The sequence below is a fragment of the Bidens hawaiensis genome, unplaced genomic scaffold (assembly GCF_021521415.1).
Source record: "Bidens hawaiensis isolate Kalapana, Puna unplaced genomic scaffold, B.hawaiensis_p1.1 tig00024685_1, whole genome shotgun sequence".
In the NCBI taxonomy this organism is placed as follows: domain Eukaryota; kingdom Viridiplantae; phylum Streptophyta; class Magnoliopsida; order Asterales; family Asteraceae; genus Bidens; species Bidens hawaiensis.
In genome coordinates, this window is record NW_027493910.1 from 1 (window position 1) to 20414 (window position 20414).

At 36.3% G+C, this 20414-nt stretch overlaps 1 long non-coding RNA gene across 1 annotated transcript; it reads right to left on the reverse strand.

Annotated features, from left to right (window-relative positions):
- Positions 1–16764: 16764 nt before the first annotated feature.
- Positions 16765–18225, reverse strand: LOC143569856 (uncharacterized). Its single transcript, XR_013141807.1, has 3 exons — positions 17689–18225; positions 17345–17594; positions 16765–16848 (listed from the first exon to the last, which is right to left on the reverse strand). It is a non-coding gene; the product is annotated as an uncharacterized LOC143569856 (long non-coding RNA).
- Between the last annotated feature and the right edge of the window lie 2189 nt (positions 18226–20414).

Sequence of the window (20414 nt, forward strand, 5' to 3'; positions counted from 1 at the left end):
GCTCCAAATTAGGGTATGTCCATAACTGGCTCTTACGGGCCCAAACTAGGGCTTCCTAAACAATATCCCGCATGGGCGTTGGCTTCTGCATTACTGTATTAAAGCACGCCTGGTCCAAAATAGTGCAATCTTCATCTCAGTAAGCTTCTCGTTCGGTGGACGGCGGACCATGGTTATTGGCACCACGTCCCCCCCACACCCAGAAGAACTTAGTCCTCCAATCATAAGCATTACGCGTGGGCTCAATACCTATGGCCCTCTTAGCCAAGATGGCACAATTGAACCACCCACCATTACCATGCATCTTGTAGAAAACAGAAAACTTGTCCACCTTGGGCATGATATTGTTCGCCCTATAAATGAATTCGAAATGGCGGATTCGCATTAGGCCGAAGGGATGGATCGGTGAAAGGTGTAGCCCGTGGCCGGTAATTATGTTACCCAGAAACTTGGTTATCGGAAACCTAAGGTTCCATACGTGAAAAACTCAGCGTACACGGCCATCTGGCCAGTTAGAGGTTTATCTACGGATGATCCGGCAGCCGGGAACTCTGGTTCCCACTCTGGCGCTATGTCGTACGCCATAATAAGTTTTTCAAACTCCGACTGCTTCCAATTTATTTCGATGGATTCTACGTTTGGAGTCGAATAGGCTTTCTTCTCACCGGACATTTTGTCAGAGGGTAAAGGAAGACAAGGAGCAATGATGAACAATGAAAGTCAGATGTGGTTCGAAATAAATAAGGAAGAATATGAACATCTGAAGGCGATAAAAGTTTCAAGTGAAACTCAAGAGTCCTATTTATACCCATCACAGTTAATGCGATGGGAGTGTGGTAGTGGAGAGACAAATGAAGGGCCCAGTAGGATTACACCACCTCATGCGGGAAAACCGAAAAAGCGAAAAAATGGTACAGTGGCGTACAGTTGACAGTCGGCACAGACATCACAGACGTTACATCAGCCATACGGCCCTGCAAGGCTGTCACATCATCTTTTCCCATGTTTATCTTCAAAAATAAATATATCCATAAAACACACGCGAAAATTCAAAATCTCCATAAAAATACAAGTCTAAAATTTCACCCGCATAAAACTTCACGCGGAAGAAACAATTGACTAGGGGAGACTTATAGAGGTAGGGTATTTATAAGATCCAAATACCCATGAAATATCATCCACGGGTCATCCAGGACTTCCTCAAGAGTCACCCACGGAACATTCTTATTACCCGTATAAGTCAGGTCAGAGGAAGATTAAGAATAAACTACCGAGACTATCTGCGGGTTGATCAGGTTGTCCTCAGAAGTCATCCACAAGGTATCTCCTTCATGCGCAAAGATGAGTAGAGGCTGACATCAGAGAATCGGCTGGAACTAACTTCCTTCTAGAAGATTTACGCGAAGATCTTTCCTTGGAAAGCAAGTGATGTAACAACTAATTAGAATAGGACAGCAGACGAGGTTGTTATAACCGTGCACATGGCCAGCTAGCTCGTCCTATCACATGCGGATACGTGTCCAGGTTATTACAAAAGCATCTTCTAGAAAGGGACTACCGTACATATAATATTCCCTAAACCCTTCGGCTATAAATACCACCTTCGTCATCACAAGGTATTCATACAGACCTCACTGATCACTTGAAATACTTCAAGTACTTTTATCTCCTTAAGAGCGGTACTTATTCTCACACCAGATGGTGGTTATGGGAAGACCCCCCTCTTGAGTCACACCCCAACCTACAGCGGAAATGCTGGGGTGTGAACTGATTGCCCACAGCTCTCAAGGTACTGTTATGCAATATTAGAAATTTCAATATCTATTTAATAAAATTCGATTGAGACAAATTATTCAATACAATATCGAAAAAGAAAACTATTTCACCAAACAAACACAAATCATAAAAACAAAAGTCTTGTTTAATTTCTCTATCTTTATTCTTAAGTGTCCTTCCAAAACTTGAACTAACTTCACATCACATGATTACCTACATATGTTTGTCAACACTAGTTTGAGTGAGTATAATACCAGATTTGAGACACTATAATAGTAATAAGTAAAAGTGCAAACTGTTCCTGTGAGATATACAGTTAAGCCATAACACATAACAATCAAACAAACCATAAAGAAAGAGCTCAACCAATTCCATATAAAGGGACATTGGTTACCAAGCATGGACTAAACCATTGCCATAAAAATGGACATCGTTTGCCGAAAATAGACGTATGATCATACTATAATGAGGAATATCACCATAATGTGTTCAAATAATACAAGTAAGCAATTAGCAAGTTAGGCAAACTGATAAACACACAAGGATAGACAGTTGCAGTTGAATACTATATATAATATCTACGAACGCATATGTCCCAAAAACAGTTAAAATAAGTAAAATAAGGGGAGTGAAATATTCACCAAAGAGATTAAGCAAGAAATAAATGAATGCGATAAGAACGGTAGCAAACAAGAGTCACGCTCTTCAGAAATTAACGACAAGAACTCCTAATAAAGAATAATTGTGGTAATAAATAAGGATTGTATAACGAAGCTAAAACAAGATAGAGACTCGGGAATTGATAATCGAGTATACTCTTACGAAAGTTAAATATTAATAGATTTATTATAAATTTTATTATCAAAGTTTTATCGTAAATAGTATGTTTTATTTATATAAAATACATAAAAATGCTTAAATAATTATTTATAAAACCTTTTAGTTTATATAAAGAGATTTGTTTATTTAAATCCAAAACATGTTTAATGTATTTTTTTTATATATTTTTATTATGAATAAAGATTTCATTTTAAACTAATTATGTAAATAGTAAATAATAATATTATAAAAATTATAAATCTTTACATAAAATTATAAAACCTTTAACAACTTTTAATGATCATAAATATATCCATACATATATATATACACACACACATCTGGTTTTAACAAAGATACCGAAAGGTGGCCGGTTATTATGTCGGTTTTAGAAAAACACTGATTATTTATTATATATATACTACAATTTAAATAATTAAACAAGCTAGTATGCTAATTAATAACAAAAAAACACGGCTGCCGGGACTTGAACCCGAGCAGCCTGGCCGGCCGAAGCTTAAAACATAAACACCCTAACCAACTGGGCTAGGGTGCTACCTGGTTACAAGATGATTAGATTTATATATAAGCAAAAGCAGACACGATTCATAAATCACATGAACCCTAAAACATCAATTGATCAATCCGTTCAACGTTTGATCAATTGATGTTAGGGCTAATGTAAAACAGATCAAAACGAACCATTACATATAAATAATTACCTGAACGACGTTGATATGAGGGCTAACAAAACCGATAAACCTTCGGCCAAACTAGAATCAAAACACCTATCAGACGACCACAATATTATAATTACGGCTAGGGGTTAGATTGGAGATTAAATAGAGACGATGTCTGCGTGTTTAATTGAATTTTGATGCATGATTACATGCATAATATAAAACGGGTTTAGGTCGGTCCGTTTATTTAAGCAATCAGTATCAATTTGATCGATTTTACCAATTAACGAGTGTCGGTAAGCCATAAATGGAAAGAATAACATCTCAAAAAATTCAATTACTATGATTGTGACGAGAATTGAGGACCAAGAAATCAAACGGGTCATCGGGTTAAGGATACAAACATGGATACAGGTTAACCAGATTTTGGTTATAATATATTTGAAATTTTGCTAATTAGTCTTTGAAATTTTAAAGTGGGAGCATAAAAGGGTAATAGTTCTTGTTTGGGTTGTTTTTGCCACAATATGAAAGCTATAATTATTTATTATATAAATAATTAAGAATAATATAATATTAATTAATCTTCTTGATAAGTGCTGTATTTTTATTTGATTAACATAACCTGAACGTAAAAGCGGGTCGGGTTAGATAATATTTTAAAAGTCTGAGTTGTTACATCTTGTCCTTCCCGTAACAAGCTCACGGTGGTTGTTTTGCAGGTTTTCGTCATTGGACTTGCAAGGTTGAGTTCATGTAACACCCCGTAACCGCAGCGGAAACGTAAACGGGATGCGACAGACACCTCTGATATCAACCACATTGTTTATAAAGAAAACCGAATGCATTAGTATACTTCAAAATTACATTATCTCATCTTTCATTACCGTCTAGGTGATACACACATCATACAATACGGTTCATAATTTTATCTGCTATAATGTATCCTAACGTCCAGCACGCAAACCTTACACACATCAAGCACTTAGCACGTAATCAATCACTTTATCTTAGTTGTACCTGAAATGCATGTGAGAAAACGGGTCAACTACGAATAGTTGGTGAGTTTCACAATTCGAGTAAACCATGATAAATCATTATCATAAAATAATATTATTATCAATGTAATTATGCTGAACCCACAAGTGAGAACTCTGTTAATCCCAAAACATATCGATTAACCTCCGGGAACTCTGTTACCCCAGAATACTTCCAATAACCTCTGGGAACTCTGTTACCCCAGAAACACATTTAATAACCTATGGGAACTCGGTTACCCCAGAACACATTTAATAACCTCTGGGAACTCGGTTACCCCAGAACACTGTTTCGGGCCTTACACTGTTAGCAACTCAGACAATTACCATCTTAATTCATTACCGTACGATTCCCATACAATAAACATTATATAAATACGTTCATTTCCATGCGATCAGCATGTACTTAAACACTTTGATAAAAACATGCTTTCCGCCCCGGGAAAATATTAAAAACAGTTCAGTAAAAGGGGCTCGTGAAAACTCACCTTAGCACATGCAAGCAGGTAACAACAATCATTATCAATTAACACGTCCAATCTGTAATATGATCCCTACGATCGTTATTATACAATTATTGGTTATATAATCTTTAACCTTATCAATCGGTACATCTGGGGACACTGTTAACCCAGTACTGTACCTGTTCCGGGGGCAATGTTAACCCAGAAATACTTCTCCGGACTCAGATTGTGATGTCGTTTAGAGTTCCATGGTCACAATTTCTATTAATCGTTTTCTCGTTTTGCATGCCTAGCACGAATATCCGTTTTATGTTTCAAAAATGAATTTGGTCACACACGACTCGAAAATAGTGGTTGTCTGAAAATTTAATTTAAAATGTGAAATTATAGCTTGGTTTGGACGTCCCGATTGGCCGCGGGACTCGTTTCCGTCTTTGGCGTACCGGAAACCGATAAAATCGGTTAAAAATACCCAAATCATCCGACTTACTTTCGGATGATTCATTTTTACTTGTTTAACTCAATTATATGAAAATAGTCCATTTATAAGGTTTTTATACACCAGTCAGCTCGCTTATGCGAACTTTACCGTTTTACGCGTTTTAACCTTAAAAGTTTGATAATTAGCACGATTAATTATCCGTTTACTCTCGGATCTTGAAATTTTGCACAAACCACTTTTTATCAGTAGGGAATTTTATAAAAATATTCCCAGAATTAATTCTTATATTAAAATTTATTTATCTATTTATAAACGCCATTTAAACATTAAATATGTCGTAAATACCAAACGATCTTAGAAAAATCCCAAATTTTTCCTGAATGTCCCCTGCCATCCACATAGTCCCCTGTAATTTTTCCAGAACCAAAATCTTCTTTTACATCTCCTTTTTACCAAAACCGAGCTAGAAATCCCTAGAACTCGTTTAACCGAAAAGCCTACTTAGACTTCTCCAATGGACCTCAAATTTTGTGTGTGACTTATACATGATATAAAAAGCTTATCTTAAATTTTCCAGAATTTTTCATGATGTTTAGCTATTTTTCACCATTTTTGGACAAAACCGAGCATTAAATTCACCAAATATTCATCCTTTATCCAAAAATTACCAAAAATTCACAGAACTCTTATTTTCATGTGTAGAACATTCCTGTAAAATTTCATGACCCAACTCTAAACCATCAATAATCTGTCCCAAAACTCATAACCGAACATAACCGAATATACCTTTCGTTTTCCGCCACTACAAGCTATAAACTCATCTTTCCGCCTTGTCTACCACTAAATACAGAATCTACAAACAACATACCACAATACCAAGCAATTTACACTCACGATCAAGCCATTTCTTTCATGGTTACGGTTATGATACTAAAACAAAGATTTAACCGTAAAAATTTGTTTTTGACTCGTTTAACTCCTTTCTTGGTCCAAGATCCCTTGTATAACTTGTATACATCACTTGATCATGCAAGAATCGGTTCCATCTCGGGTTTTCACCCTTTTTCACTTGGAAACCTCATTTTCTTGAAAGAAAACTCAAGAAACAAAGATAAACACGTACATAACACGATCATTACCTCGTTATTCTTGCTAGAATTGTCGGTTTTTGGATTATGAACTAGAGAGAGATGAAGGATGTTGAGTTGGGATTGTGTAAAAAAGAAAAATGAATGGTTTGTGGGTGTGTGTAAGTTCCGATCGGAACTAGTGGATGGGTGGGGTGGACCCACTTGTTCAATCTAGTCCACTCATTTGGATTTTCATGATCTGGATAATGTTTTGGATAATCTGGTTCAGTTCGTTTTTCGGTTAAACGTTTAATTCGGCTTAAAACGAGGCTAAAACGGTCGTTTTTCGGCTTAAAAATGAAATTTATATAAAACCGACTTAAAAACTTTAAAAACTTAAACCATGACTTTTATTAACTTAAAACATCATATTATTAATTATCGCGCATCTTTTTCGGCTTGATCGATCATCTCTTGCTCGGTTTGGTATTGAAGGTTTCGTTTAACGTACCGACGTACTATTAAATCGAAATCCTTTTTCTGTGCTATAATCCACTTATCCCGAAGCTTTAATACTTCGTAACATCACTAAATATCATATATCTCGTCTATAATTGAACCCTCGATTCATTCGGGTTTCAATAACTATCGATCGTTTGATCGCATAATCAATACGGTGAATTATATATTCACGTACAATCAATACAATGAACCATGTATTCTCGTATAATTACCATGGTAACCCGTGTACCCGACATTGTATATGACGTAACTAACGTCTACCGGTTAGGGTATACCTGGTTTCGTCGGAATCGTTACATTCTTCCCCCGTTAAGAAATTTCGTCCCCGAAATTTTCACGCCCACTATCCCCTTTCGAGAGAAAGGTGGGGGGGTTTTTCCTTCAGAATTCATCCTCGCGTTACCAAGTATAATCTGGTCCTCGCTGTGAATTCCACTTAATCTTAATTAATAAAGCTTGGTATGTCCAAACTGTTTAGTTTTCCCGTCTACTATCACTACGGAATTAGATATGATATCAAGCATGTCCTCTATGAGTACCTCTATTACTAGTACTCTCGTTGCCTCATCGCTTAGGCACTTTTCAATCCGTATACATGGCAAAATATCATGTATAGTACTTAGCCCCTGGAGTACTTTAATTGATAGACTAAATGACCAACCATGGAGATAGTTCTCATGGGGTCCAATATATTAAGAAGCTATTTTCGGTTTTACCAAACCTCATATCACCTCTCTCTAAGGTGATGCCTTAAAAATGTCTTGTCACCTCTATTTAGTGACAATGGTTTCCTTTGAACGTTGACATAAATCCTTTGCCAATCCTCGCGCTACTTTCGACTTCTCTTAATCATTATAAACCCGATTGGTTGTTTCTCGGATCAATTCAAATCTTATGGCTCGATCGACGCTAATTGAAATTTTCAATTTAACTAATTGGTGATAACTACTTCACCCATAGTAAGCTTCAAGCTCTCGATGCTTCCTTCCCCTCCTTCCAATAATGAAAGTAGGATGACTATATCGATCTGAGATCATTGAAATTGGTACTCCACGACGAGTTACCATTTCAACATCAGGAATTTAGGCAAGAATTCATTGTGGTAATCGTCGTAGATTGGAATGAAATTCGAGGATTGGTTAATCGATCCGCGATTACCCAATTTTCCTCATGCCTTTGATATATCTTGGGAATTTGCATCCCGAAAACCAATGTAATTTATTCCCACTATCATTGGTGAATTTTTTTCTTTCATTGTGGCGTTCCCAAGGGTATTCGGTGTGCAGACTTATCTTTCGCATAACTCAATATTCACCAACATACGTAACCATATCTTTCTCCAAACTCGACCATTAATAAAATCCTTTCAGATATCCGTATCACAATAATCAAATCCAATCCTGGATGTATGGATTATTTCGATCTATGCGCTTCGTCCATGATTAATTCACGAAGGTCATGGGGGGGTCGGGATCCAAACCCGATCTTTGAAATAGAGAGTTTCGTCCACGCGCTGTCCGAAATTCCTTTCGTTGCCGTAAAGTTCCTCCTTTTCCAAATGTCCCTCTTTCAACGCCTCATATTTAGTTCTTTCTGATCGAATATGTGATGCAACTTTTATGATCGGTGACGATGGTGCACTTCATATCGTAGAGACAATGTCTCCACATTTAAATGCATAGATAACCGCTCCCAGTTCTAAGTCGTGAGTAGTGTAATCTTACTCGTGTACTTTTAACTGTCAGGAAGTATAGGCTATAACCTTATTATACTGTGTCAACACGCATCCTAATCCTCTACGCGACGCGTCACAATACGCGACAAAACCATCGTCTCCATCGGGGAGACTTAAAATTGGTGCTTGGCACAATTTTAATGGTTTCTATTTTTTTGGATCTTTGTGAAATCCTTGTTGCTTTACAACATGACCAAGGGATTATGCATTCTTTATTCAAAATCATATTCTGAAAACTTCGCGTACAACTCCCCTTGCTTTAACACTTCCACAATTTTCCTTAACCGTCGATCGTGCTCTTCTTTACGTTGCGAATATATTAAAATATCATCAATGAATGTTATGACAAATTTGTCAAAATAAAGTTATAGACTCGGTTCATGAGTTCCACGAATGCTGCCGGCGCATTTGTTAGCCCGAAAGGCATAGCTAAGAATTCATAATGGCCGTAGCGAGTCCGAAACGCTGTTGTTGCAACGTCCTCTTCTTGGATTTTTCATTTGGCGATAACTATATCTAAGATCAATTTTCTAAAAATAAATCACCCTTTGCAGTTGGTTAAACAGATCGTTTTCTTCGAAGAAGTGAATACCTATTCATGATCGTCACTTTATTCAATTTTCCGTAATCAATACATATCCTAACACCTTCGTCCTTCATTTCTCAATAACACTGGTGCACTCCATGGTGACTAACTAGATCGTATAAAACCTTATCCAAAAATTCTTGCATTTCAGACGGTGCAAGTCGGTAGGGTGCTTTAGCAATAGGGCCAGCTTGAGGTATTAAATCGTTTCTAATTTCGACCTGTCAGGTTGGCGGTAATCCAGGAAGTTCTTCTGGGAAGAACTTGTGGAATTTCGCGTACCATCGGGATATCTTCTATATGTTTTCTTTTAAATACTTAGGCAATCACGTTTGTTAAATACACCACGTCTTCTTGTCGTAAATATTATAACACCTCAAGGTGAGATTAGAGTGGTAACATAATACCGTACACTTTTCTCTGTATGTTATATATTTCTCTGTACCCAACACATATATATTTCTATATATATGTGTTTCTCCTTCTAAGCATCTTCTTATCATATTTGATTTCAGCTTCATGTTGAGTTAGCCAATCCATGTTAACTATCACGTCACAACTTCTTAACTTTACGGGTCGTAGGTCAATAAAGAAAGGTTAATCGTTTAGGATAATAGAACAATTCCGAACCATTTAGTTAACCCTTAGGGATTTGCCGTTAGCAAATCTACAGTATAGGGTTCTATAGTTTCACTAATCGGTATCTTTCCAAAGGGTAGGAGGTTAGCAGGAACTAACTTCTATCGACGACCGTAAAGGTATCACTGAAGCCAATTGATTTAAAACTACAATGTACTTAATACCCCTTTTGGACCATGACGTGCTTTATTCGAATTATTCACAAAGGCACGGCTCCTTGCTTGATCAGAGGTTGATGCTTGTCATGAGGTTCGTCTTCCAACGATACCTTGGTTCACTTTGGGCAATTTCTCTTGAAACATTCTGTACTGCCACATCCCTAACAAGTACAACTGTTTGGCATAATTTGATTTCTTTGGATGGATTGTTATTGAAGTTGTTGGGTTCGGAGTGGTTGTACCCGAATGGGTTGGGGGTTGCTGGTTCACATGGCTTCAATTGGTTATACAATTAAGGCACTACGTCCATCTTTACCACACCCGTGGCCTACTATCACTCAACATTCTTCTTCCTGCCGATGACCATATTTTTCACATTCAGGGAAGGACCCTTCATGCGGTTCATGTTTTCACACCAGAACTAGTCTTTGTATAATTCTGGGTTGTAGGACGTGCCTACTTATTCAAAAGTCTATCTTGCACTATACCTTTATCACTTCTCTTCTTTATTACTCGACGTCTCGCCTAACGTCCTTCCAGTCCGCTTCCCATAGAGTCAAATATATCAATGCTGGCTTGTGACACAACCCTTCCAAAGGTTGTATATTTTACAGGGTTGACTATGCTCCTTATCGATGGAGTTAGTCCCCAATATTGCGCTTACTTCGCTTAGTTTCAGGAGTAATTAGCCATGTTACCAGACATGACAATTCCTTCAAACGATTAGCGTTTTCTAAGTGATCAGCATACAACATTTCTGTCTTCCATAGCTCAGTTTCCAATATCTGAACTTAATTACTCGAATAAAAGTGCTCTAGTAAAAGAATTTTAAATCCTGACCATATCATCAGAGCAATAATTTTCTAACTATAATTTTGTACCATCGTGTTCCATCACGATACAACATAATCTACCAACATATCTGTAGCATAATTCACTACACAATGTTCTAGACTCATACCAATATCCTTAACCATTTCGATCTTTTCCATCCACTCGCTAATCTATTCCATCCTTTACCATCAGTCGACTATTAATAATCCCTTTAACGCAACCGATAAACATATTCTTCACACCGGATCTAATTCATTATGACTACCATTCATGTTTAGTATATAACTAATACTTGTAGTCATAATAGCATTCGGTGGGACATTATCACTCTTAGTAATACCACTAAGAATTGAAATATTCATAATCATGTGATTGCTCGGTCTACAATCTTGCGATCACATTTTCATCAACACTAGCAGTGATCTATGATACGACATTCGGTATCATCATCTGCTATCTTTGAGCAATCAACTGAATCATATCTATCTCCATCATTGGAGTTACTCTTTTTATGTCATTCTGCCGTACTCATCCCGTACGCAGTAATCAATACTAATCTCACCGTATAGCTCGTTGCCAGTTCAATCATAACAACAGGTACACATACACACCAAATATTATCATATATATTACACATACCGGCATCTAGCATATATATGTCCCATAGATATAATAACATACGGACTTAACCTGACATCGGTTAATGTTTAAATATGCTTCATAACCCTTGTCACCAACTGACATATAGATTTTTCTCAACAAAGATTATCGTTTAATATACTTGATTTCAATATCCTTCTGCATATCAGCATAACCGATACATGCTCACCGTGAGCACCAAACGATTACATACCACGGAGTTATAATATCCGTGTTTATTCGTATATCCGGCATACACAGTATACCTCCTACGAACGAACAACCAACTATGCTATAATGATTCCAACACTTCTTTGTGTATAGGTAATCATTCTATTCGAGCACACATGGGTGTAAACATCTAACGGATGTAAGGATAACATAGGGAGTTGCAAGGTTCAAGGTAATTTTGCAACATGGGTTGCCTTCAAATATTATTAATTACTATTATGGGAAACTCTACACTCGCTCAGTCAATGTCCTCAGGCGTTCTAGGTTTGCTAAAATCGGTAATTCTCGATCTGAAGTTGGTCCGTCTCATATGTTTGTGAGTGAGCAATACATATATATATATATATTTCAATATATTATTTTATTTTATTTTATTTATTTACTCCTTTACTTTAATGAAATAAGAATGGGTTCAGGTACGGATCCGTTCGTACGTGAGGGTCGACGGTTCGGGTGAACATCTGGGGTTATTAGGATATACGGTACCGATGTTGGTAGGGTAAGGGATTCATCAATTTTGGTTGGGAGTGACGGTTACTAGATATTTCTGGTTAATGTCAAACGGGAGATCTAACTTGGTACTATCATAACTATGGCCCGATAAGTCTGACTCATTATCAACCGATGCTCTAGAAATCTCAGCATCCTCGGTACTTTCTATTATTTTCTTCCCCGGTTCCTTATCCGGGTCCCATTTCTCAATACATGTACCCACAAGATATGTACATATATATATATACACATTAACACGTATAAATAATACTATATACTTTACACATATGTTGCCATTTTTACCTATTAATGTACCCCGTGACTTCCCCTGAATTCCCTCGTGCGGACAAGTCTGTTATTATGTTCCGGACCATAATAACTCACTTGTCCTTCCAAGTTCATCCAGACCTCGTCACAATAAATTATTAGTTGATATTCAGATCCTACAACACTTGAGCTACTGGTTATATTTTAGGTATCTTTTAAAGACATCCTAATTCTTTATAACCAATGGCTCTGATACCAAGTTCTGTAACACCCAGAAACCGCAGCGGAAACGTAAACGGGATGCGACAGACACCTCTGATATCAACCACATTGTTTATAAAGAAAACCGAATGCATTAGTATACTTCAAAATTACATTATCTCATCTTTCATTACCGTCTAGGTGATACACACATCATACAATACGGTTCATAATTTTATCTGCTATAATGTATCCTAACGTCCAGCATGCAAACCTTACACACATCAAGCACTTAGCACGTAATCAATCACTTTATCTTAGTTGTACCTGAAAAGCATGTGAGAAAACGGGTCAACTACGAATAGTTGGTGAGTTTCACAATTCGAGTAAACCATGATAAATCATTATCATAAAATAATTTTATTATCGATGTAATTATGCTGAGCCCACAAGTGAGAACTCTGTTAATCCCAAAACATATCGATTAACCTCCGGGAACTCTGTTACCCCAGAATACTTCCAATAACCTCTGGGAACTCTGTTACCCCAGAAACACATTTAATAACCTCTGGGAACTCGGTTACCCCAGAACACATTTAATAACATCTGGGAACTCGGTTACCCCATAACACTGTTTCGGGCCTTACACTGTTAGCAACTCAGACAATTACCATCTTAATTCATTACCGTACGATTCCCGTACAATAAACATTATATAAATACGTTCATTTCCATGCGATCAGCATGTACTTAAACACTTTGATAAAAACATGCTTTCCGCCCCGGGAAAATATTAAAAACAGTTCAGTAAAAGGGGCTCGTGAAAACTCACCTTAGCACATGCAAGCAGGTAACAACAATCATTATCAATTAACACGTCCAATCTGTAATATGATCCCTACGATCGTTATTATACAATTATTGGTTATATAATCTTTAACCTTATCAATCGGTACATCTGGGGACACTGTTAACCCAGTACTGTACCTGTTCCGGGGGCAATGTTAACCCAGAAATACTTCTCCGGACTCAGATTGTGATGTCGTTTAGAGTTCCATGGTCACAATTTCTATTAATCGTTTTCTCGTTTTGCATGCCTAGCACGAATATCCGTTTTATGTTTCAAAAATGAGTTTGGTCACACACGACTCGAAAATAGTGGTTGTCTGATAATTTAATTTAAAATGTGAAATTATAGCTCGGTTTAGACGTCCCGATTGGCCGCGGGACTCGTTCCCGTCATTGGCGTACCGGAAACCGATAAAATCGGTTAAAAATACCCAAATCATCCGACTTACTTTCGGATGATTCATTTTTACTTGTTTAACTCAATTATATGAAAATAGTCCATTTTTAAGGTTTTTATACACCAGTCAGCTCGCTTATGCGAACTTTACCGGTTTACGCGTTTTAACCTTAAAAGTTTGATAATTAGCACGATTAATTATCCGTTTACTCTCGGATCTTGAAATTTTTCACAAACCACTTTTTATCAGTAGGGAATTTTATAAAAATATTCCCAGAATTAATTCTTATATTAAAATTTATTTATCTATTTATAAACGCCATTTAAACATTAAATATGTCGTAAATACCAAACGATCTTAGAAAAATCCCAAATTTTACCTGAATGTCCCATGCCATCCACATAGTCCCCTGTAATTTTTCCAGAACCAAAATCTTCTTTTACATCTCCTTTTTACCAAAACCGAGCTAGAAATCCCTAGAACTCGTTTAACCGAAAAGCCTACTTAGACTTCTCCAATGGACCTCAAATTTTGTGTGTGACTTATACATGATATAAAAAGCTTATCTTAAATTTTACAGAATTTTTCATGATGTTTAGCTATTTTTCACCATTTTTGGACAAAACCGAGCATTAAATTCACCAAATATTCATCCTTTATCCAAAAATTACCAAAAATTCACAGAACTCTTATTTTCATGTGTAGAACATCCCTGTAAAATTTCATGACCCAACTCTAAACCATCAATAATCTGTCCCAAAACTCATAACCGAACATAACCGAATATACTTCTCGTTTTCCGCCACTACAAGCTACAAACTCATCTTTCCGCCTTGTCTACCACTAAATACAGAATCTACAAACAACATACCACAATACCAAGCAAGTTACACTCACGATCAAGCCATTTCTTTCATGGTTACGGTTATGATACTAAAACAAAGATTTAACCGTAAAAATTTGTTTTTGACTCGTTTAACTCCTTTCTTGGTCCAAGATCCCTTGTATAACTTGTATACATCACTTGATCATGCAAGAATCGGTTCCATCTCGGGTTTTCACCCTTTTTAACTTGGAAACCTCATTTTCTTGAAAGAAAACTCAAGAAACAAAGATAAACACGTACATAACACGATCATTACCTCGTTATTCTTGCTAGAATTGTCGGTTTTTGGATTATGAACTAGAGAGAGATGAAGGATGTTGAGTTGGGATTGTGTAAAAAAGAAAAATGAATGGTTTGTGGGTGTGTGTAAGTTCCGATCGGAACTAGTGGATGGGTGGGGTGGGACCCACTTGTTCAATCTAGTCCACTCATTTGTATTTCCATGATCTGGATAATGTTTTGGATAATCTGGTTCAGTTCGTTTTTCGGTTAAACGTTTAATTCGGCTTAAAACGAGGCTAAAACGGTCGTTTTTCGGCTTAAAAATGAAATTTATATAAAACCGACTTAAAAATTTTAAAAACTTAAACCATGACTTTTATTAACTTAAAACATCATATTATTAATTATCGCGCATCTTTTTCGGCTTGATCGATCATCTCTTGCTCGGTTTGGTATTGAAGGTTTCGTTTAACGTACCGACGTACTATTAAATCGAAATCCTTTTTCTGTGCTATAATCCACTTATCCCGAAGCTTTAATACTTCGTAACATCACTAAATATCATATATCTCGTCTATAATTGAACCCTCGATTCATTCGGGTTTCAATAACTATCGATCGTTTGATCGCATAATCAATACGGTGAATTATATATTCACGTACAATCAATACAATGAACCATGTATTCTCGTATAATTACCATGGTAACCCGTGTACCCGACATTGTATATGACGTAACTAACGTCTACCAGTTAGGGTATACCTGGTTTCGTCGGAATCGTTACAGTTCATATCATCAAGTTATCAATTACCTGACTTGTATTCTATGGACTCATCAGTCTAACCTCTTTGGGATTGGATCCGTGTTTCCTCATTGGCGCTATCTGTGCCTGTGCTAGAATTATAAGAGTTGTTTGTTGTGTTGAACGGTATGAGTCAATATCTTCATACCATCAAGTTTTCAATTACCTGACATGTATTCTATGGACTCATCAGTCTAACCTATTTGGGGTTGGATCCGTGTTTCCTCATTGGCGCCATCCGTGCCTGTGCTAGAATTATAAGAATTGTTTGTTATTTTGAACGGTATGAGTCAATATCTTCATGGGCCAACGAAAACTTCGACGATAACCAGGCGTTCGGCTGGAGTCACGGCACCTAGAGGTCCATAATTATGTTTCAAAGATTTTCGTACACATATATCATAAAATTAGCAACACATTATTTAGATAGTTAAGGTAAAACACAAAACAACCGTTTTAACAACCGTTCATACACATATCAGTCCAAAATAACTTCATTCTTCCTCATCCATGGTATATTGGTCCAAAAGATCATCATTTTTACTTGATCCCTTGTTGGAGGAGGCTGAGGCGTTATGATGCGAAAGGCGAGCGAGAAAATTTGGGTCGCTAAAAATTCTATCTAGTTGAGCCTATAATTAAAAACAATAAATAATTATCAACATGGGTCAAAATTACCGAAACCACTTTGATTCAACATAAAAAAAAAATTAATGGTGTAAAGAATGGCTGTGGTGTCCGCTTCTGCTCACATTGATCCGCGACACTCAACGATGCGGCTACAAAAGGTTTAGGCCCGATACCTCTCGTACAGCTACGCCGAGGACCTAACACCTTTTCAAATATTCCGACCGCATTTGAAATCGGCTCATTACTTTCTTCAGATTCACCTTCGCTATTAGGCTCAGCTAGCGCCTGGAACTCTCTCCTTAAATCATTATGTATTTTACAACAAATGATTAATATAGATAGATATAAATATATTTGAAAATATATTCTTTAATAAATACATACATATTGTCGCTCAGCCACCGCACTATCAAAAGTCCCATCACGTCAACAATGAGCTTTCTTAAACATCTGAAGCTCGTTCATACTCTAAATAACATTAAATATTAGATCATACAATAAATATATAATTTTATGTGTGTGTGTAAAAATATAAAGCATTACGTTTTTGTAGCCATAACTACAATAGGATGTCGTCCCCCGCGATTTGTGTACTGTTGCTTTTGACGATTTCTTTTTTTGACCAACGACCAATTTTCATGTGATTCAGTCTTGAAAAGGTCGACAACTTTCTTCCATTTTTCTTCACCCATATTCTTGGGGGGTTTGGTCTTTGTTAACTCTAAATTAGCCTTTCCACCGATAGAATTATAATGACATTTTGCTTTTCTTTTTCGGTCTCTATATCACTTTGAGATTACAAATTCCATGCCACCCTTTAGCAGATTCTTTTGAGGATCCCGCTGAATCTCTTGCAAATTGAAGTATCGTTTGAAAGTAATTAAAAGAAATTAGTTAATTAAGTAAATACACATAACTAAATGAAGAACATATGAAATATACTTAAAATTAATAAATCACTTACACTAAGATGCTCATTCAAGGCATTTTTTTATGTTGCATACACATTACCCCAACTCTCCTTGTCAAAGGCGATGTTCCTCCCCATGTATATCCCCACTTCACAAACGAACATGTCAGCAACCTCACCAATTGGGATAAACGTGGCGCTCCTGTCAAATGTGAGAGACAAAGGCCCCCAATTTTTTCTTAAATACCGCTGCCAATTTTTTTATTTTTGGTTGAACCTCTTCCTTTACGTCGAGCCAGGACAACTACAAAATATAATTAAAAATTATTAGTCACAATATATATATTTAGAATAAATAAATAAGATATAGTAAATAAATGAATCATAATAACACTTACCGTCCTCCTCGTGAAAACCTCGCCCAAAACCACCTGGAGGTGGCGGATCCTCGGCACCATCGCCGCCATGTCCTCAAGGCATCACTCCCGCCATAATCTAAAAAGTTATAGGATATACAATACAAATATATAATATGATTCACGTTTTCTAATATTGCAACATAAAAATAGATACAAAGTTTTCTTATGATCAGATACAAATACAAATTACAACTATTCTTTTAATCAAACTCTCCCTCGGATAGTTCAGTGTGTGCTCCGATCTCTCCATGTGGTAATCAAAATCGTCCTCGTCATTATCACTCTCGTCCTCAGACGATGTATTAGCGGAAACCGTTGGCGGATTAACTTCACTTGGCTTCTCACCCGTAGTGACATGAGAAGACATGTTTAACAAGTATTGAGAAAAGTCGATGGAAAGTAAACAATTAGACGAAGAATTGTTGTGAACAACGTCAAGATCTTCTACTAAGTCATTGTCAAAATTTTTAGCATTTTCGAGGTGACCATCATTTAATGTAGGTAGATCCTAAATTTTTTGATGATTAACATTCTCGACAACCCATAGGTGGTTAGTATTTTGGTTTCCTCGACAAGGTTCTTGAATGTAGAACACTTGTTTGACTTGCAAAGCAATTATGAGTTGATCTTCTTTGTCCCGTTCATTTTCTGTGTTGATGCTAGCGATATTATTATCAGGTCTAACACCCCTTCGAGTATCAAACCACTTGCACCGAAATAGGACGGTTGAATACCCATTTCCATAACACAACGCGATGTTCTCTTCTACTTGGCCATAGTATTTCTCATGGTTCACTCCTTCTGCTAGAACCCCAGAGTTTTGTGTTGTTCGTCCTACGTCACGTCCCCGTACCATAAACCTAACACCGTTGACTATGCAAGTAGTTTAAGTAAAGGCATTTATTTCCACACCCAATGAAAGAGCATACAACTCTAGGTGGAATTCGAGAGAATTTTGTACTTTCATAGAATATAACTAAAAATATAGAATAATGCATTACTTCATCAGGTAAATGCAATTTAAATGAAAGGGGAAATACTTAACAGATTAATAGATTATATGGATTACCTTCTCGAGAAACCACTTTAAAATTTGGTTTTAACATCATCTTGGGGATGTACAGATTTGAATTCACTAATTGATGACAAAAATATATAACTAATAAAGATAAAATACTTAACAAATTATTAAAGATTAAAGATAGGAAAAATTACTTCATATAGTCCCTAACTTCTTGACAGCTATCGAGACCAAACCATTCGAAATTGAGCTCTTCGTTGAAAGTAAGATATTTGATCTTCTTTGCGCTAGTCGGGCGACATTTAGACTCAAACACCCATAAATTAGTTTTTTCGACAACGACATCTTCATTTTGTCGGGGCGATTGAACCAAGTTTGAACATCTCGAAGGTATATCGAACAAAATAACCTTCAGCTATAGAACCTTCTGGCATTGCCTTGTTTCTAACATAATGTTTTAGTTTTTCAATATACCTTTCAAACGTATGCATCCATCTCATACATACCGGACCTCCACGAATTGCTTCATTAGGTAAATGCAAAACTAAATGAACCACAATTTTAAAAAATGATGGAGGATAGATCAACTCTAAATTGCACAATATTAAAAGAATTGCTTTCTTTGCTTTCTTCATATCATCTACCAATAGTGTTCTTGAGCAAAGTTGCTTAAAAAGCGTGCAAAGGTCTACTATAGGCGTATAAATATCTTTGACTAAAACCCTCGAAAACCAATCGGTAACAAACATTGCATGAGAATATGTCAATCATGAGATTTCTGTATGAATATGAGTCACTTTTATATTAAAATTAATAGAAATAATAACGATACTCTCGTTATTAACATGAGAAAATAAGTAGGACGAATACCGTAATACAAAATAAAATAAACAATGAAAAACATAACAAATATGTTAAATGATTTAACTCAAGAACTTCATATGATAAAGTCTTCAACCTATTTTTCAGCAACATATTCTTGTAATCTTCATGACAAGAACTTAAAAATAAAATTTTCAATTGTTTTACAACAACGGCTTCAAGTAGTCTCTTTGGCTGCAAGAATGAACAAAAAAAAAGTTGACGGTTGAGGCCGAGGCACGTATTCTACACGCTTCTCTTAAAACAGATTTCGCGCCTCTACATAAGACAACGCGTCTGTCTCCCAAGGTACAACAGCCGAAGCAGTTTGTACTGCCGGAGATGTCCACACGCCCGAGGTTACATCAGGTAAATTTTAGTGTTAGAAATTGTGGAAAAAATAAAAAGAATGAAAGGTAGAGGAATCGAATAGAGAAACTCGGATAGGTTCTCAACATATGGATTTTTTCAATACTTTCTTCTTCACCAAGAACTCTTCATGTATGCATACAATTCCTTGTATTTTTCAAGCTAATACTTTTTCTAGTATTCTAAAAATGAGACACATAACCTACTATGTATAAGAGTTATGGATGGTGAAGAATCTCTCATATTTAGAAATTTAATTAGAGACATAAAGTCTAATAAAAACTAATCAAATTCATAAAGAGCTATACTCAAGAGTTTTCACCATATGAAGAATTTAATATTAATATAAATCAAACAAGTAACATAAAGATTTAATATTAATAATTTAATAAATTTTCATTCACATTACCCAATTTTCCAAAAATCCCCCACATGAATGGAGATTGATCAAAGC